The sequence below is a fragment of the Equus przewalskii genome, chromosome 4 (genome assembly GCF_037783145.1).
Source record: "Equus przewalskii isolate Varuska chromosome 4, EquPr2, whole genome shotgun sequence".
In the NCBI taxonomy this organism is placed as follows: domain Eukaryota; kingdom Metazoa; phylum Chordata; class Mammalia; order Perissodactyla; family Equidae; genus Equus; species Equus przewalskii.
In genome coordinates, this window is record NC_091834.1 from 96,148,872 (window position 1) to 96,170,124 (window position 21,253).

Sequence of the window (21,253 nt, forward strand, 5' to 3'; positions counted from 1 at the left end):
GTAAGCAAACAATCAGGTATTTAATAAGAGACATTTCTATGGAAACAAAAAGAAAAACAAGATTAATGCTTTAAGCAAATTTTAAACCAGTTTCTGAGCCCAGGGTATACCCTGTCAAGAAGATTTGTAGATGTCAGGGTTGAAGCATCTTTTGCAGTTTGAAACATCTCTGATGATGTCATTGGGTGTTCATTTATCTTTCTGAATGGCTTACACAGCAACAGGCATGAAGATGATCTAAATATGAGCTGTCATGGTGATCAATGTTAATTTTATATTAAATTGTCCAGCTTTAGTTTGCAGGGCTTCAGGAAAAAGGGAGTTTCAGTTCTCAATTATTCCAAATCAAAAAGATGAAGAAAATGGAAAATGTTAATTTGGATACTTGTAACCAGGTAATTAAGGAAACTAGAATTTAGGATCCAGTCCAGTTTACAGGTAGAAAACAAAGCTTCAGAGACAATTAACAGAACTAGAATCTAATACCCACTAATGTGGATTATAGTTCTAATGAAACATAATTTTTCTCTCTAAAATAACCCCCATTTTTACCAAAGGTAGCCAAATTAAGACTCATTGATTTGTAAAATATGTTTAATTTCAATAAACTTGGCCCACTATTTATAAAAGTACAGCAAGAATAGTGATTGATCATTAGGTCTCTTAAATCTGCTTTGCTGGAACTTTTTGTAAGGTATCTAAGATGGAACTTTTAAAGGTGCCTCAAGACCAGGACAGCCAATCCAAGGACTTGTCATCAGACTCTGCCCTCAATAGCAATAGATTTGGGTGAATTCCTGTCTTCTAATGGTCCCCCAAATATCTTGAGTTTCTAGCACCTACCAGGAAGTGACCTTCTTTACTCACCTGGTAAGGTTGCTGGGAACCCTGTGAGTAATGTAGCAGGCTAATAATTCTAAGGGGCTTTATTTGTTCCATAAAGTCAAACTTTGTTCGTGAAAGCTATCTGGTCATATCTGAGGCTATGCATGTCTCTCTCAAATATTACATTCCAGTCAAAACCTTGGTAATTTAACCAGTATTTCCAACTGTGTCCTGTTATAAGGAGTACAGGTTTTCATTGAGCTTATGCAAATCACTCTATTGCCATGAAAATAAGAATGCTCACTCATGAAGAGTTTACAAATTCTGGAGGGATCAGGTACAGAGGAGGACTAGATAAATGTTTCTCTTCTGCTTAAAAGATATAATTTACCAAATTGCATAAGTCATAATTGGCTTAAGAGAAAAGAGAAAAAGCTTTCTTTAAATCTGGAAAAACAAAACATTAAAAAAATAAACAATATTTTAAACAAAAAGTCATAAATTATAATCATCCTCATCAGTCCACTCACTCCCATGTAATCAATTCTTGATCTTGATCTTTTGTTCTCAGTTTTATGAAGCAATCAGTTTCTCCATTGGAGTTCTGTAATTTCTTACCCAGTTCAGTTTTATGATCTGAGAATTTATCAAAAACCTGCATTCTAGAGTATGTGTCAGAGTCCGTTCCATGAATCTCTCTGAAGATGACACATATTTGCATAAACATCAGAGTAAGACCGTAACTGTCAGTAAATCACGAAAGACTTATAATGTCATGGTTAAAGATGTGATTACAATGTAATTGCCAAAGAAACTTATTTTTTCCTGTAAGACACATTTTAACATAGTAATTAGACTGATAACATTATTACAGGACTTACCAGAAAAAATTCATACAACTTCTAGAATATTTATATAAATAATATATGCATTCAAGGATATCAATAAGGGAAGTTTAGCATCACTTATTGACAATGCTTTCCAAGCCATTTAACATACCAAATGACTCTAATTAGTTTAATATCGCCTTCTTTATAGGAAAAAAGAACAAATTCTTTGAGAAGTCCCAGAGTTCTGCTGGAAATTCTCAAAGTTACATTCAGGTCAAAGGAAAGATATTATTTAGGATTTGAATTTTGGGAAAATTTGTCAAAAATACCAAAAAGCTTTAAAATGCTTGGTTAAATATGATCACAGGTCACTGTGAAACAATTTTTAGCTATCCATTTAACCAAAGTGACAACAGAAGATGTTAAAGGGAAACATAGAGAGCTAAACAGGTGGAGAAAAAGTAGCTCCTTTAATAGAGAGTCTTTACGTTTTTGAACATAGGAAATTATTTTGACACAACATAGGAATTTTTGCCATCCATATAGACTTACTCAAAAATAAAGAAAAATCTTTCATAACTTCTCTATCAGGAGCAGGTGAGAAGTCCAAGAAAACTATTCTTTTAAGAGAGAGAGAGAAAACCAAATTCTAATTTTGCACCTGCTTACTTTTGATATTAAAAGTCATTTACCTAATTAAATTCAGTCCAGTCATAGCCAAATTGACAATGCAGAGAACTCTTTTCTGAGGGTTCCTCTTTCACACACCATCTATAACTTTCTTTTTATATTCAGAATTTGTCTGTCCCTTGCCTTTCCTCCTTCTTAGCATATCCTTAGGACAAAATTTACTTTCCTCTTTCTCATAACCACATTTAGTTTAGGGCAAATTCATTTTCTTAACAAAAGAAACAAAAATATCTCCATTCCTTATACTTTCTTTTCTGAAAACATGCATCTTACTTTTTGTATCCAGAAATGTTTTCCTTATTTTAATTGCTTTAATCACATATGTTAATTAGAATTCTTAATGTATAGAAACCTTAATTTTTAGTGAAAACCAAGAAGTAAGCAATTATGAACTATCTTTTACATTAACATTTGTCAGCTTGGCAAATTTATAAATAATTTTCATAATTTCTAGAAACATATGCTACTTCATAGTACAATTTTCAGTAAAGCATGACATATGTTTACTAATAGACTCCAATATATTTTAGTTTCTCTATAATAAAAGCCAAAAGTAGGTAAACTTAGACTTGTTTAGCAATTAATGTTTCACTATTTTATCCTATTTGAAAATGATCTAGATATTCAATAAATTTTCCATCATTTAATCAAACCTAGCAAAACTTTAAAGTTTCAAGTCACCAAAGAGATTTTGGAAGTTATTTTAAATACACATGCTATAGAATATAATTATTGCTTATCTATAAACTCATCTCACTTGCATCTATCTAAATCATATGCTCCCAACAGTTATGTTTAGATTACCCATGAAAAGTTTATGAGACATTAGACAAAATTAGCTATCATTCTAAGTTATTTTTTTCTGACAAATTTGCAACAGAGATAACATGAGTTTATTTGACTAGTAAACCCAGGCTGCATGTCTGCATCATCTCCTATGCTGATAACTCTAAGGATGTGCCTATTTCAATGAAACCAACAAACTTAAATGAGCTTTTATTTACCAAAGATTGTTATGTATTAAGTTAATTTCAAAACCATTTGAATTAGTTTCTATTACATTTAGAAATGACTTATATAAGTGCTTACTTTAAGCTAATTAAATGGAGCTCTTAATTTTGGCTATACCATCTGTAGGCAGAAAAATATCTCACATTTACAACATATTCATATAGACGTACATGAAAACACAGACAGACACAGATACCCTATATCTTTCATTAGAGTTTTGCTATGAACCAGGTGCAATATAAAACTCACTAGTTTATAAAAGAAGAGCTGGATCCAAATTTTGTTTTAGCAGTTGGACAGAGTTAAGTTCATCTATTAAATCTTTTTACTAATATTTGTGGAGAGGACATTTAAGGTGATTTTTTTTTGCCAAATTTTAAAATATTTCCTTTCCTCTTTTGCAAGATAAAGATTGTTGTTTTTAATTTCTTAAATACTGGAGTTGTAGCCTGAATAGTCTCAAAAGGCTGATCCACTCATCCAACTATATTTTCTTTAATTTGCTCCTTTATATCAGGGAGATTTTTAACTAAGAGGTAAATCAAAAGATTTTTATGTTCTAAAACTTCAGGACCATGTGCCATACCTTTAAAAAGTCTGCACAAAGCATTCAACAAAGGTTCTCTTTTCCAGTGCACAATTCAAAGCTAGACCAATGCACCTCGAGGGGCTTCCATTGTCTTTCTTATTAGTCCTATCAACTCCCTTGAGCATGTTTAATTAACATTGTCTGAAGGGCAGACTTTTATGCCCTCTGTCTTACAATATCAGGGAGGGGAAAGAGTCCCCAGTGAGACACAATGTCCATCTCCATAATACAACCCATAACACTTTCAGGCAAAAGAGATGAAATAACTCTGTATAAAACCTGTTCAAATTCACCAATTTTCCTATCATCTTTCACCTTAAATCCTTCAAATCTTTTACCTCTAACTGTAGCTTCCATTAGGACCCCATCAACAAATCTCAGTCTTATAATTCTGAGTAGTGGAAGCATTCCCACCCAGACATAACACCCATTCCCCAAAAACACTCAGGCAAAGTTAACATAACCTCTTCATATAATATTAGTTCAAGCATTCTAACTTTTATAATCCTATTAAGACATTCTTTTTCGTTTTATCAATTTAATTGTAGGCTGAATCAGGGTCCCACCAACGGGTTTTGTTACCACAGCTCAGGTTCCTGGATCATGAAGTGTTAGAAATTTCTCCTCTCTGTCTTCTGGTCATTTAAAATTTTTCTGTGCAAAAGGCTTTGAGTCCTCAGTGAGAGGTTGAATCAAGGGTTCCTAGCCCTTTTCTTATCTTTACCTTGACTAACTGTCCTAAATGTTGCCCCATGGGATTGTTGGTCAGATTTCTCATTGTGATCTCTCCTTCTGGCTTTTTAAATTTCTCCAAACTGGGATAAATAGAGTGGATTCATTTAGGGCTCTTTAATGTTAGTGCTGCTGGTAGGGGATCTCTTTGGCCTATCATCCTTAGGTAGTACAATATTAAAACCTTTATTTACCTCCATTAAAGCCCATTTTATTCATCCAACTTTTAAATAATCAGCTGAGTCAGCCTATGCTTACATCCTGCCCTAAGTTTTTCTTCTTTTTGTGGCAAACAATTGAAAAGACAGAGACAAGGAAAGACAATGACCATCTCTGGGAAGAGAAGGATCAATAAACCAAAGAGTATGCTAGTAAATTTCCCAGAGTCACTGGATCCAAAAAACTAGCTTCACAAATATTTTCTCTAGCTAATCCAAATTTAGAAAAGGAAAAAACTTACCAGTGTAGGTTCCACTCTCCTTCAGGGACTGATGTAGGATACTGATGTAGCAAGAACTCTTACTTTCTCCCAGCTCTTGTCAGAGGTCCAGGATTTCTCAGCTTCAGTGGTGGCAGAGCAAGGAATGTCCAGCCAGTTAAGTTTTATCTCATGCTAATCACTACCTGTAGGGAAGTAAGAAATATTTCTCTACACATTTAGCTTCTTTTGGCTGGTCTAAGAATTAAATTGACATGGCAGAATAACAGGAGAAAATCAAACAAGTTTAATAGTATGAATACATGGGAGAAATCCAGGAAAACTGAGTAACTAACCAACATGACTTAAGCTACCACCTTAAATATCATCTTCAGCTAAAGACATAAAAGAATGTTGAGGCTAGTGGTTTGAAACATCAAAGGGGAAGATGGCAATTCACACGGAGATGGAGGAGCAAATTTGGTAAACAAATGTTTGCCATGCCTTGCAAAGATGATGAGACATGGAGAGAACTTTAAGCAAAAGGGCCTCCCTAGATTCCTCCCTGTCTATTACACCTAGTTCACATCATATATAGTTACCTATGATATTGGCTCCTACCTGAAACATGCCTTCTCTCTTAAATTCTTAGGCAGTTGGGGGAAGGTCAAAGTTTCCTCCTGAGTCTTTTGTTTTTAAATACAATCAAGTCAAAGAGACATATTTTGGGGTAGCAAATTCTGCTCCCATACAGATTCATATGTTTGAGCCAGTCAAAATAGGATAAAAATAACAAGACAGAATAGAGGTTACATAGAATTTTCAAATAAATAACTGAATTTATGGTAAGTTGTCAAAAAATCTGCGAAGCTGAGGCCCCAAAACGTTATGTTGCAAGGCTAGCTGGAGATTGAGCTATGGTAAGAGGAGAGAGGAACAGAAGAGCACAGATGAGCTAACAGAGTCATGAGTTTTCACTTGGAAGAATATGGTTAAGGCTTTAGAAGAGGAGAATTCCTAAAATTCTTGTAATTTCCTGAGTGATAGGCGTGTTGGGAGCATCTTTTGTTCTAATATATGGTCTTTGACCTCAGTTCTTGACACGATAGCTTCTAAGACCCTTGGAATCTCTGCTGATGGGAGTGACATTTTGTATGCTAATCAGATGACTGGTGGTTGAGCATTCTAGCTTCAGGATGAGGGCTGGTCCACCAGAAAGACCAAGGCATGAGTAGGAGGCTGCAACTCTCAGCCCAACCACCAATCTCTGAAGAGGAAAGAGTGGCTGGAGATTGAGTTAATTACCAGAGGCCAATGATTTAATCAATCATACCTACATAATGGAGCCTCCATAAAAACCCTAAAGATGGGTGTTCAGAGAGCTTCTGGGTTGGTGATACATTCACCTGATGAGAGGTTGAGGAACCCCAATTCCATGGAGACAGAAGTTCCTGCACTCAGAACTCTTCCAGATCTCACCTTATCTGGCTATTCATATGAATCTTTCATAATAAGCCAGTAAATGTAAGTAAATTGTTTCCCTGAGATCTCTGAGTTGTTTTAGCAAAATGTTGAACCTGAGAAGGGAGTGCAGGAACCCTTAATATATAGCTGGTTGGTCAGAAATACAGGTGACAACTGTCATCTGAAGTGGGAGGCAATCTTGCTGGACTGAGCCTTTAACCTGTGGGTCTGCACTAACTTCAAGTAGTGTGAGTCAGAACTGAATTATAGGACACCCAGTTATTGTCTGGAGAGTTGGAGAATTGGTTAGAGTGAGAAAATCCCACACACATATCTTGTCAGAAGTCAGAAGTGTTGCAAGTAGAGAAAAAAGTTTTCCTATATTGAAAGTGGAAATGCTATTCATAATGGAACTACGTATTAAACAATTACATGTTCTTTCTTGTGTAAACTTTTGTTTTCTGTTGTATTAACAATTATTTTGCTGTGTTTGCTTTTCCTCTCAAACTCTTCATCAAAAGTCTAAATATTTCTCAACATTTTAGAGTCATGATGTATTCTAACATTTTATTTGCCTGAGAAAGTCTCTCCTGGAGCCTCTTGTCCTGCTCCAGTCTGGACTTGTCCCCATGCTTAGAGTCCTTCCATTCATCCTGAGATCTGCCTTTATGATGGTCCTGGCGATCCTTTGCCTCTCTCTCATCGTGGATCTGTATTGTCTATACCCCATGTCTTCCTTTATCATGGCATACTCCATAGCTTTAGAAGAGTAGTTCCAAGAGAAAGAGTGCATAGAAAGTAAACCTTTTTTGGACTTGGCTTGTTCCCAAGTCAAGTCTTGATTTTTCCCTTGCACTTGAGTATTCAGATAGAGAATTCTAGGTTAGAGATAATGGTTTCATGGCTTTCTAGCTTCCAAAGTTACTTTTAAAAAGTGTGAGACCAATTTAATTTTTAAAATATTTTGAACTCCTATCCTCCCCTCTCCTTTCTCTCTCTAAAAGATTGTAGGATCTTCTCTTTATGCTCATTACTCTGAAATTTTATGACCATGGACCAGATATTGGAGAGCCCTTTTAATATGATAACCCATGTCTTTTAGTTCTGAGAATTTTTCTTCAACTATTTTGTTGATGGTTTTCTGCCCTCCATTTATTATTTCTCTCTTTTTAGAATCCCTATTACTTGGATATTTGATATCCTGGATTGTCATTCTCTTGTTTCTCACCTAATTTTTTTTCTCTACTTTCTAAGATATTTCATATATTTTATCTTCGACCTCTTCTACTGGGTGATTAGTTTCAGATCTCATGTTTTTAATCCCAAGCACTCCCCTTTTAAAAATTTTGTGTATTTTTAAACTACACTCTCTTATTTTATATGGCTTTGTTATATTCTCTTGACCCCCTGAGAATATTGGTTTTTTGGGGGAAAGGTTTCTTCTTGCATTTTTTTTCTTCCAAGTAGCTATTTGATTTCTTTGTTTTGGTCTTATCTTCCACCTTTTCTCTGCTGTCCCAAACTCCCTGTTGTTTGCTCATCTTGAGTAAGGAATGGAAAGGCTGATTGGAAATTCTGAACTCATGATTCGGACTTGTTGACCACAAGCTTCACTGTGGAGTGATAGACTGAGCAAATTATTTGAGGCATTCAGTCTTTAGATCTTACTCTTGGAAAATTTAGATTCTTAGAAAAAAATACACTCATCTCCTGCCTAGAGGGTGAAGGCCTGGGGGCCAATGTTCACCATTGGCATGGGAAGCCAGGTGAGGGAAAAGCATTTGTTCAGCCAATTTTCCTCTTTTCAGGATGCCCTTGCCTCAAACGTGGTTGAGATACACCCAGCTGGGAGATCCTGTTTTATTCTCTCCAGAGAATACAATTACAGTCTTTTCCCAGGGAGGGCAGGAGTGTTTTCCCAGTTATGCAAAGGGGAGAAATGATCTCAAAATCTGAATCTTAAACTGATTTATAACCAAGTTTTACCTGTTTTTCTTCAGAAGTACCCGGCACTGCAAATCCTGAGTAAAAGTCAGATTAGTTCTCAACTTTTCTTTCTGCTTGCATAGGATTCAATTTTCTTAATTCTATGTTTTGATCACTCTTTCATCTACTTTCCAGCTTCCAAAATGTTTTCTATTTTCCCTTTCTCTCTGTCATTGTGGATTGGAGCCTTGAAAATAATTTCTAAAAATTCCTTGAGAGACAATTTAGATAAATTTTGTGGAGGGAGTGAAAGAAGATGCGTTGATTAAATCTTTTCCTCTCTGATGACTTTTGGTCTAGGACATCAGTTTCAATTTTGTTTTTTGTGGTGGAGTCCGGTGTTTAACTGAAATCTTATCTAGAAACTCAGTCTATAAAGTAGATATAAACATAGAGGTTCAGTTTGAAGAGAGGATGTGGGCCTGTGGTTCTACTTTCTCAGTTCTCCTTTTGCTCCTTCCCTACTATGAGAACCTCCCGGAAGGTATGGCTTGTCATCCACTGAGTTAGAAGCTAGACATGATTTATCTCTCCAGTAGATGTTACGTATTCAAATGAAGTTTATGGCCTTATGCAAGCAGCATTGATTTATTCCTTAAGAGATTAATTTTATTGCTTCCAACTGCTGGAATGGTGCAAGACAGAGAAGAGAACTATTCAAAAGGATTTTGAGTTGGTATGAAATTGCAATCTGGACCTCCCTGCAGGCTAACTTCATTATTGTAAAAATAACTTTAAAATGCTATTTTTCATTTGAAAGGAAAGTGTGTAAATTTACCTGAATATTAAAGAATACTTAACTGTGTTTGCACATTTTGATAATTAACGATGTTTAAAACTTCCAAATTTACTTTCAGAAAGCTCAATTCTATTTTATGTTGGATTGCTGTTAGATCCAATGTTTTATCCAAAATTATTTACCTGAATATATGAATAAGAGGAGGTCTGTAGTGTCAGGAAAATACTTAGAGCTTATTTTGTGTGAAATTGTGATTTAATTTCTGCATGATTTAATTTAATATTTATGAGCAGTCTAGCCATTAAAAACATTGTTATTTCCTTCCTCCTCCACCTTTCTGTCACAGACCATCAGTTACCTGATGAAACCATGGAAGAACGTGGAGATAACCCCACAGTGCTTATCCTTCAAAGGCTCAGTGAAGAATGGAACCAAGATTTACAAATTCTACCAAATAAATTGTGTATTTTCACATCCTTAAGATGACTCAAGGCATTTTTGAATGTAATAGGAAAAAATAACATAAAAAACAAAGTAGTGGACAGAACCCAAAAACTCCTTTGCTACTGTAGAGGAGCAAAATGAAGGAAGTGCTCTGAAGTGGTCTCTTCAGAATCATTCACTTGGAATCTGACCTTCTGCTCTTACTTGTTTGACACTAGCACCATTTCACAGAGGGCCCAGGCATCATCTAAAACATATATTGCCAATGGTGCTACAGAAAAGGATTCATCAACTTCATTTGCAAGCATGGGACACCTTTAGAAAAGAGAAACATGATGTAGCTTTTGTGAGAAACATGTAGTATTTTGATTGCTGGTGCATATTGGAAGACTCTGAAAAACACCTAACAGCATTGTCCTGCTTGCATCCTCTTTTGGAGACAGACTATGAATGGGACGTGAGACTTCTATAAGACATATCTAGCGGAACCCTGAGAGATGGATGAACTTGTGCCTCAGGAGGAATATTCTTTCTTCCTTCTTATGGAAGAGTACTGAAAGAGGAGAAAATATTGACTTTGTCGAGCTGTTAATTGTAGAAAAGGAAAAGTCTCAGGAAAGACTGTTTCTGGGGAAGTGTATGCTGTGATGAATGTGTAAGTCACATGAAAATTGCCTGTGAGCACACAGGGATACTCGGTTACGTATGACAGCACCAGGGTGTGTGTACCATTGCCTCAATGAGCTTCTTGGTGGCATCATGAAGCTGGCCTTTGGCCAAAGGATTCTGAGAAGAGCCAAAATGTTGTGAAACAGACAGAAGCCACTCATTGCTGCTGTCTTCAGGAACTAGCCAGAGGAAAACATGCAGAGAACTAAACCAAGTCACTGAAGCTGTGTTGGAAGACTGTTGATCAGCTTTCATTATATCCTCTTTGATAAGCTTCTGAGAAAAATGAAACAGTTCTTAAGCAAATGCCATATTTGAAAGGTAGCTGATTTTCTTTTTCCTGTGGTCTCCTCTATAAATGTTAATCCTAGTTTTTATTTCTCTTTAATGTTTCACACATAGTCCTCTCACCTGGAATCTTGAGTGAGACCAGGTAAGTTGAGAGGCAGGGCCCTGATCCCTAAGAGGTCATGGGGGAGGACCGTGACTCTAGCATCTTCACCATCTGAAAAGTGGACTCTATCCACTGCTTCTTTACCTCTCTTTTTTCTACCCTCCTTCTCTCTCTTCCCTCTTTCTCTCTTTTCTTTTCTGTTTTTCATGTTCATAGGCATTCCAGGCTTTTAAACTCACCTTAGCTGGATCTTTCATCATGACTCCCTGAGCCTGGGTGGCTGATCTGAAGGAGTGTCACGTTGTATGGTTGTTGGTGGACGCAAAATGTAATGTGTTAAATCCTTTATAAATGGAGAGGTGCTCTAACAGGTTGGTTGTTATTCTCTTAAGCATTGTTGTAGGATGTGGCTCCTCCTGCATAAAGCAGTCCTTACCTGTGTGCTCATTGTGAGCTTTGTTCTGAGTTCCTCCTTTCATCCCACTAACTCTTGCTTTCTTGGCTCCTATTGTGAAGTCTGTTCTGTATCTGATCTACCAGTTTCACCTTCTCTGTCTTTCCCTTCTTCTCATTATGACTTCTCAACTCTTTTCTCATTTCTTCAGAGCTTTCTTAGGAAAGGATTAATTTTGGTTTGCTAAGCACATTGAAGCTAAGGTGTTGATGGCTTAGAGCTTTGATGTTACCTTATCAGGGAAACTTATACTTAACTGGAGACTCCTGGAACATCAATATGAAGCCTGACAGTGAAATTTTAGGATGGTGAGAGATCAGTGGAGGATAAAAGGGAGCTTAGTTCTTCCACAACTTGTCCATATGAATGACTTCTTACTCCACACTTTCGGGAGGGGGTCTTAATAATGTATACATGCTATTAAATAAAGTATTAACCCAGGTCATGAAGGGTCAGGGAAGTTCGTGGTTAGAGGTGGGTGAAAGACGTAGTATAGTAAGAAATAAAGTGCAAAATATGGGTATTTCAATCACTCCTGGGGCCTCTGTTTTGTTAAAACTTCACTGCATCTGGCTGTGATAAAAATGCAGGCAAATGCAGGTTATGCAAATAGAGACAGGGTCTCGTTGAGCTTGGAGTGATTTGAATGGCAAGGGAGATCACAGGAATCCTGTTTTCAAATTTTGGGTACTGGAGGTGTTTGCTAGGTAGCTAGGTTTTTGCATGAATCTAGAGTGAGAGTTTACTACATTTATAGTCTCATCTGTGGATTTCTCCCAGCATGTGTGAACAGGAGCTGAGTCTGAGCAGAACCTCCTGGGAGAAGATGCCTTCCTCACTCACATTGATTTTCATGGTCATCTTTCTTCTAGAGTCCTTGGCTGCAATGTCGCAGAATGGCTTCATTGTTGTTGTGCTAGGCAGGGAGTGGGTGCGATGCCGCACACTGCCCTCAGGTGACATGATTGTGTCCTGCCTGGCTGCCTCCCAGTTCTGCCTGCTTGGGATGGCTCTCCTAAGCAACTTTATGTCGTTATTTAATTTTTGTTCCCAAGTTTCCTATTTGGGCGCTCTTTGGGAGTTTATCAACAGTCTCACTTTCTGGCTTACTGCCTGGCTTGCTGCCTTCTACTGTGTGAAGATCTCATCCTTCTCTCATCCCATCTTCTTCTGGCTGAAGTGGAGACTTTCTCGGTCAGTGCCCAGGCTGCTGCTGGGCTCCCTGATCATATCTGTTGTGACAGGCATCTCATCAGTCAGTGGGAATATAATTCTTATGCAGATGATTGCCTCCCTGAGGTCCCATGGAAACTGCACTCTGGCTGATAGAATAAGGACCTTCTCTTGGCACTTTTTTCTACCTCAAGATGTGCTTGCAATGTCAATTCCCTTCCTCCTGTTCCTGGTATCCACTCTCTTGCTCATGTTCTCACTGCGCCGGCACTTGCGGCAGATGAGGGCCCATAGACCCGGCCCACATGATCCCAGCACCCAGGCTCACACCATGGCCCTTAAGTCACTTACCTTCTTCCTCGTGTTCTACACATCATATTTCCTGTCCCTGATTATTACTGTTATGGAAATCACAACTCTGCAGGATCAGTGGCACTGGGCCTGGGAAGTGGTGACCTATGCAGGCATCTGTTTGCACTCCAGCATTCTTGTGCTAAGCAGCCCCAAGCTGAGAAAGGCCCTGAAGATGAGACTTTGGAAAGCCCCGGAGAAAAGGTGGTTCATCGCAAGTATCAATATCAATAATCAGTATCAACAGACAAGCCCTTAAGTGTGAAGAATGCACAAGATTTGGGTGCTGTTCTTCTCTCTTTTGTTTTGCTCTCCTTTCTCACTCCATCCCTTCCCCATTAATTCTTTTTCCAGCCCCCTCTTTTCCAAATGTAGGGGAGTTCCTTCCTCTCTAGTTCCTTCTGGCTTGACTATGAATTAAATTGACATGAGACAGAATAACAGGAGCAAAATCAAACAAGTTTAATAACATGTATACATGGGAGAAACCCAGGAAACCTGGGTAACTCCCAGAATGGCTGAGGTTATCATCTTAAATACCATCTTCATGTTGGGGCTGGGAGTCAGTTATGAGAGATTCCCAGAAAAGGACAGTAAACAAGAGTAAGGTTATTATGACAATTTAAGTCCTTGTCGTCCACTTTGATAAGAATTTCTAGAGATAAGGTCATCCCTCATTCTTCCTGGCACAGAGAGGGAGGCCCCTTTACAAGTGGAGACTTCCCCTACAAATGTAAATGTCTCTTACAAAGGGTAACTTCTACTTTTCAGTGCTTCTTCCCTGTCTGCAGTTTCTTAAAAGTAACTGGCCCAAAATAATCCTCATGCCGAAGAAACACATTTTGGTGTGGCTAATTCTGATCCTCCACACTAGCATTCCCTCCACTGCTCCTAGTCCCTAGTCTGGATCCAAACCACCTTGGGCTGGGATAGTGGCTGTGTTTCCTCACAGGCTTCTCTTACTCTCTATATGAGCAACACTAATAATATTCTTCAAGCATAATTGTGCTCTGTACTCCTTTTCCAGAGATATGTAATGGTTGTCTGTTTTCTCTGTGGTCAATCTCAACTGTTTTTTTGTAACAGTAGCATAGATTGTCCCACACCATCCACTTTGTGACATCAACTCCTCTCACTGCTCTGCTCTCTGCTCACTCTTTCTGCTTTGGCCTAGTAAGGCTTCCTTCCATCTCCCCTCATGTTCCTCCCTCCAGGCTGTTGTTATTTGGCTCACTTGGAACTTCCTTCTTTCTTTTCTCTGCCCATCTTTGCCATTCCCTTCTTCTCTACCTTGCTTAAGACTGATACCATGCATGGAGCTTTTTCAGTTTGATCCCATAGAAAGCTGAAGGCAGATATGAGTTTCATGCATTTATAGATCCTATCCATGATTTCATGAGTTTACAGGAATCGTCTGATATTGAAATGCTTCTAAGTTTTGGCCAACAGAAGGCAGAGAAAAAAACAAATGAAATTTGTTACAGTTCTTAAATTTAACAATTCTACTCTTCTTGTCTACTCAGTCAGTGGACCCTGGATGCTGATGCTTTGGATGATAGTCTCCAAATTGAGATGTTTACATTCTAGAATGTGTGCAAAATGATCTATCGGAAGTAGTCAGAAAAATTGGCAACTTCAGCTTCCATTTATTTTTATTTCATCATTTTATCTCCTATTTTTTGGTGTATATTTATGATGTACATAATGTATTAACAAAGTAGTATGTACATATAATTAAAATAAATAAATATGCATATGGTTGGGTGCATGTTCATAATCTTTTTTACTGATGACTTTTTCCATAAAAATGTATGGAGACCAAGAGACTGGGAGAGATTGGGAAAAGCATCAGAATGGTTAAGAGAGATTTATACACTTGAGCTAGTCAAAATTGGAGTAATAAATAACAGAACAAACAGAGATTACATAGAATTGAATAAATAACTGCATTTATGGTAAGTTATCCAACAATCTGGGAAGCTGAGGCCTAAAAAGCTGTGTTACAATGCTGGCTGGAGGCTGAGCTATGGTAAGAGGAGTGAGGAAGAGAAGAGCACAGATGAGCTAACAGGGTGAGGAGTTTTTCACTTGCAAGAACATGACTAAAGCATTAAATGAAGAGAACTCCTAAAGTGCTTGTAATTTCCTGAGTGATTGGGGTGCAAGGAGCATTTTTTGTTCTACTATATGGTGTTTGACCCCAGTTCCTGACAGAAGAGTTTCTGAAGTACTTAGAATCTCTGGGGACAAGCATGTCTTTTTGTATGCTAATGAGATGACTGGTGGCTGGGGTCCCTAGCTTCAGTATGAGGGCTACTCCACTAGAAAGGCCAGGCGTGATTTGAAGGCTGCAACTTTCAGCGCAACCACCAACCTCTGAAGAGGGGAGAGGGGCTGGGGACCGAGTTAAAGACCAGTGGTCAATGATTTTATCAATCATACCTACGTAATGAAGTCTCCATAAAAACCTAAACAAGTTCAGAGAGCTTCTGGGTTAGTGACACATCCACATGGCAGAAGTGGAACCCAATTCCACAGGGACAGAAGCTCTGGCAATTGGAACGCTTCTGGATCTTTCCCTATGAACCTCTTCATCTGGCTGTCCAACTGAATCCTTCATAATAAACCAGTCAGCCTAAGTAAATTGTTTCCCTGAGTTCTCTGAGCTGTTATAGCAAGTTAGTGAGCCTGAGGAGGGAGTGTGGGAACCTCCAATATATAGCTGGCTGGTCAGAAGAACAGGTGACAACCTGGAACTTGCCACTGTCATCTGAAATGGGGGCAGTCTTGTGGGACTGAGCCCTTAACCTGTGGATCTGCACTAACTTCGAGTAGTGAGGGTCAGAATTGAAGTGTAGCACACCCAGTTGTTGTCTGGAGAGTTGGAGAATTGGGTAGTGTGAGAAAACTCCACACACGTTTGGTGTCAGAAGTGTTGTGAGTAGCGAAACGAGTTCTTTTTTATAATGACAATGTAAATACTATTCATGATGGATTCATGTATTAAACACTTATATTTTCTTTCTCGCACAAATTTTTGTTTTCTGTTGCCTTAATAATTACCTTGTTTAGGGGCTGGCCTGGCGGTGTAGTGCTTAAGTTTAAGCATTCTGCTTTGGCTGCCTGGGGTCCAAGGGCTCAGATCCTGTGTGCGGACCTACACACTGCTCATCAAGCCATGCTGTGGTGGCATCCCACAGACAAAATAGAGGGAGGTTGGCACAGACGTAAGCTCAGGGCCAATGTTCTTCACCAAAAAAAGAAAAAAAAATGTAGTCAAAAAGAAATAATTTCCTTCTTTTGTTTGCTTTTCCTCTCAAACTCTTCATCAATGGTCTAAAACATTCTTGATAATTTTGGACACTTCTGATATTCTAAGATTTTGTTTGCCTGACAAAATCTCTCCTGGATCATCTTGTCCTGCTCCAATCTTGACTTGTTGCCATGCTTAGTGCCCCTCTTTTCAACCTGAGATCTGCCTTTACACTGGTCCTTGTGATCCTTTGCCTCTCTTTAATTTTGGATCTGCTATTGTCTGTCCTCATGTTTTCTTTCATAATATTATTCTCCCTAGCTCTGGAGGAATATATTCTCCACTAGCTCCCAGAAAAGGAGTTCATAGTGTTGACCTAAAACAAATAAGCAACCAGTTATTTTACCACAGAATGAGTTTATTCAGGAATGGCAAAGAATTGCGGTTTGGAGCATACAGTCTATGGCAAATCACATACAATTCAGAGAAAATGAAGGAGAGAATTTTTTTAAAAAAATTATTTATTTAGTTATTTTTGGATGTACATCATAATATATTTGAATTCTGTGTAGATTGCATCATGTTCACCACCCAAAAACTAATTATAGTCCATCCCCTCACATGTGAGCCTAATCACTCCTTTTGCCCTCCCCCGACCCCCCTCCCTCTATGGTAACCACCAATCCAATCTACAATGCTATGTGTTTGTTTGTCGTTGTTTTTATCTTCTACTTATGAGTGAGATCATATGGTATTTGACTTTCTCCCTCTGACTTATTTCACTCGGCATAATGCCCTCAAGGTCCATCCGTGTTGTCACAAATGGCCAGATTTCATCATTTCTTATGGCCGAGTAGCAGTACATCATGTATAAATATCACATCTTCTTTATCCGTTCGTCCCTTCATGGGCACCTAGGTTGCTTCCAAGTCTTGGCTATTGTGTATAATGCTGCAATGAACATAGGGGTGCAAGTATCTTTATGCCTTTGTGTTTTCAAGTTCTTTGGATAAACACCCAGCAGTGGGATAGCTGGATCATATGGTAGATCTATCCTTAATTTTCTGAAGATACTCCATACTGCTTTCCACAGTGGCTGCACCAGTTTGCACACCCACCAGCAGTGAACGAGGGTTCCCTTCTCTCCACATCCTCTCCAACATTTGTTGTTTCCTGTCTTGTTAATTATAGCCATTCTGACTGGAGTGAGATGATACCTCGTTGTAGTTTTGATTTGCATTTCCCTGAGAGCTAATGATGTTGAGCATCTTTTCATATGCCTGTTGGCCATCCGTATATCTTCTTTGGAGAAATGTCTGTTCAGATCCCTTGCCCATTTTTTAATTGGATTGTTGGTTTTTTTGTTGTTGAGCTGTATTAGTTCTTTGTATAGTTTGGATGTTAACCCCTTATCTGATATATGGTTTGAAAATATCTTCTCCAAATTGTTAGGTTGTCTTTTCACTTTGTTGATGGTTTCCTTTGCTGTGCAGAAGCTTTTTAGTTTGATGTAGTCCCATTTGTTCATTTTTTTCTTTTGTTTCCCTTGCCCGGTCAGACATGGCACTTGAAAATATGCTGCTCAGGTGGATCTCAAATAGTGTACTGCCTATGTTTTCTTCTAGAAGTTTCATGGTTTTGGGTCTTACATTCAAGTCTTTAATCCATTTTGAGTTGATTTTTGTGCATGGTGTAAGGGAATGGTCTACTTTCATTCTTTTGCATGTGGCTGTCCAGTCTTCCCGACAGCATTTATTGAAGAGACTCTCCTTTCTCCATCATATGCTCTTGGCTCCCTTGTTGAATATTAGCTGTCCATAAATGTGTGGGTTTACTTCTGGGCTCTGGATTCTGTTCCATTGATCTGTGTGTCTGTTTTTGTGCCAGTACCGTGCTGTTTCGGTTACTATGGCTTTGTAGTATATTTTGACATCGGAGTGTGACCCCTCAGCTTTGTTCTTTTTTTTCTCAGGAATCATTTGGCTATTTGGGGTCTTTTGTTGTTTGATATAAATTTTAGGATTCTTTGTTCTATTTCTGTGAAAAATGTTGCTGGAACTTTGACGGGGATTGTGTTGAATCTATAGATTGCTTTAGGAAGTACGGACAGTTTAATGATGTTAATTCTTCCAATCCAAGAGCACGGAATATCTTTCCATTTCTTTGTGTCTTCTTTGATTTCTTTCAACAATGTTTTATAGTTTTCGGTGTACAGATTTTTCACCTCTTTGGTTAAGTTTATTCCTAGGTATTTTATTCTTTTGTTGCAATTGTAAATGGGATTGCATTCTTAATTTCTCTTTCTGCTACTTTGTTGTTAGTGTATAGAAACACAACCGATTTTTGTACATTGATTTTGTATCCCGTGACTTGACTGTATTCCTTTATTGTTTCTAAAAGTTTTTTAATGGAATCTTTAGGGTTTTCTAGATATAAAATCATGTCATCTTCAAAGAGTGACAGTTTCACTTCTTCTTTTCCAATGTGGATCCCTTTTATTTCTTTTTCTTGCCTGATTGCTCTGGCTAGGACTTCCAATACTATGTTAAATAAGAGTGGTGACAATGGGCATCCTTGTCTGGTCCCTGTTCTTAGACGGATAGCTTTCAGTTTTTCTCCATTTAGAATATTAGCTGTGGGTTTGTCATGTATGGCCTTTATTATGTCGAGGTATTTTCCTTCTATACCCATTTTATTTAGAGTCTTTATCATAAATTGATGCTGTAACTTGTCAAATGCTTTCTCTGCATCAATTGAGATGATCATGTGATTTTTATTCTTCATTTTGTTAATGTGGTGTATCACGTAGATAGATCTGCAGATGTTGAACCATTCCTGCATCCCTGGAATGAAACCCACTTGATCATGACGTATGATCTTTTTAACGTATTGTTGTAATCGATTTGCTAGTATTTTCTTGAGGACTTTTGCATCGATGTTCATCAGTGATATTGGCCTATAATTTTCCTTTTTTGTGTTGTCCTTGTCTGGTTTTGGTGTCAGGATAATGTTGACTTCGTAGAATGAGTTAGGAAGCCTCCCTTCTTCTTCAACTTTTTGGAAGAGTTTGAGAAGGATGGGTATTAATTCTTCTTTGAATGTTTGGTAGAATTCACCAGGGAAGCCATTTGGTCCTGGACTTATATTTTTTGGGAGGTTTTTGATTACTGTTTCAATCTCCTTACTGATAATCGGTCTACTCAAATTTTCTACCTCTTCTTGGTCCAGTTTTGGAAGGTTTTATGTTTCTAAGAATTTATCCATTTCTTCTAGATTATCCAATTTGTTGATGTATAGCTTTTCATAGTATTCTTGTTATCTTTTGTATTTCTGAGGTGTCCGTTTTAATCTCTCCTCTTTCATTTCTGATTTTATTTATTTGAACCTTCTCTCTTTTTTTCTTGGTGAGTCTAGCTAAGGGTTTGTCAATTCTGTTTATCTTTGCAAAGGAACCATCTCTTGGTTTCATTAATTTTTTCTGCTGTTTTTTTAGTCTCTATTTTGTTTATTTCTGCTTGATTTTTGTTATTTCCTTCCTTCTGCTGATTTTGGGCTTTGTTTGTTGTTCTTTTTCCAGTACCTTTAGATGTGCTTTTAGATTGTCTATTTGGGATTTTTCTTCTTTGTTGAGGTAGGCCTGAATTGCTATAAACTTCCCTCTTAGAAGTGCTTTTGCTGTATCCCACAGATTTGGCATGTCGTGTTTTCATTTTCATTTGTCTCCAGGAATTTTTTGATTTCTTCTTTGATTTCTTCATTGACCCATTCGTTGCTCAGTAGAATTTTGTTTAATCTCCACATTTTTGTGGCTTTTCTGGTTTTCTTCCTGTAGTTGATTTCTAGTTTCATACCTTTGTGGTCAGAGAAGATGCATGGTATTATTTCTATCTTCTTAAATTTATTGAGACTTGTTTTGTGGTCTAATATGTGATCAATCCTGGAGAATGTTCCATGGGCATTTGAAAAGAATGTGTATTCTGTGGTTTTTGGATGGAATGTTCTGTATATATCTACTAAGTCCATCTGGTCTAAAGTGTCCTTTAAGGCCAGTGTTTCCCTATTGATCTTCTGTTTGGATGATCTATCCATTCGTGTAAGTGGAGTGTTAAAGTCCCCTACTATTATTGTGTTACTGTCTATTACTCCTCTTATGTCTGTTAACAATTGCTTTATATATTTAGGTGCTCCTACGTTGGGTGCATAGATATTAACAAGTGTTATATTTTCTTGTTGGATTGTTCCCTTTATTGTTATGTAGTGCCCGTCTTTGTCTCTTGTTACAGTTTTTGTTTTAAACTATATTTTGTCTGATATAAGTATTGCTACCCCTGCTTTCTTTTCTTTGTCGTTTGCATGGAATATCTTTTTCTATCCTTTCACTTTCAGTTTGTGAGTGTCTTTAGGTCTGAAGTGTGTTTCTTGTATGCAGCATGTACATGGGTCTTGTTTTTTTTTTATCCAATTGTCACCCTATGGCATTTGATTGGAGCATTTAGTCCACTGACATTTAAAGTAGCTATTGATAAATGTGTATATATTGCCATTTTGTTACTTTTTTTTCTGGGTGTTTTAATGGTTTTTCTCTGTTCCTTTCTTTGTCTCTTGCTCTCTTCCCTTGTGGTTTGATGGCTTTCTTTAGTAATATGTTTGATTTCTTTTGTCCTACTTTTCTTTCGCTTGTTATAGGTTTCTGATTTGTGATTACCATGAGGATCCTATTTAATATTCTATGCATACAACAGTCTATATTGAGTTGAAAGACTCTTTAGCTTGACCACTTTCTAAAAACTCTACTTTTTCACTCCCCTTCTCCAACATTATGTTTTTCAAATCATACATAGTCTCTTGTTTAGTGCGTCCATCCATTACCCTCTTATCATTGAAATAGGTGATTTTAGTACATTTGTCTTTTAACCTTCATATTATCTTCACAGGTAGTTGATCTGCTACCTTTACTATATTTTTATCTTTACAAGTGATTTTATTGCCTGATTTTTCATTGTTGTTTTGTTTTTTTGATATATATTTTTTTATCTGTGTTTGTGGTCATTGCTTTCCCACTTAAATAACTCCCTTCAGCATTTCTTGCAGAACTGGTTTCTTGGTGATAAACTCCTTTAATTTTTGCTTGTCTAGGAAGCTCTTTATGTCTCCTTCCATTCTGAATGACAACCTTGATGGATAGAGTATTCTTGGCTGTAGGATTTTTCCATTTAGCACTTTAAATACAT

At 37.6% G+C, this 21,253-nt stretch overlaps 1 protein-coding gene across 1 annotated transcript in view; it reads left to right on the top strand.

Moving 5' to 3' along the window:
- Positions 1 to 21,253, top strand: part of LOC103562814 (taste receptor type 2 member 143-like) — a 57,419-nt gene that overhangs the window by 23,694 nt on the left and 12,472 nt on the right. Inside the window, exon 3 of the transcript XR_011539295.1 lies at positions 9,631 to 10,718. The gene's annotated coding sequence lies outside the window, so the exon portion shown is untranslated. The remainder of the gene's footprint in view (positions 1 to 9,630; positions 10,719 to 21,253) is intronic.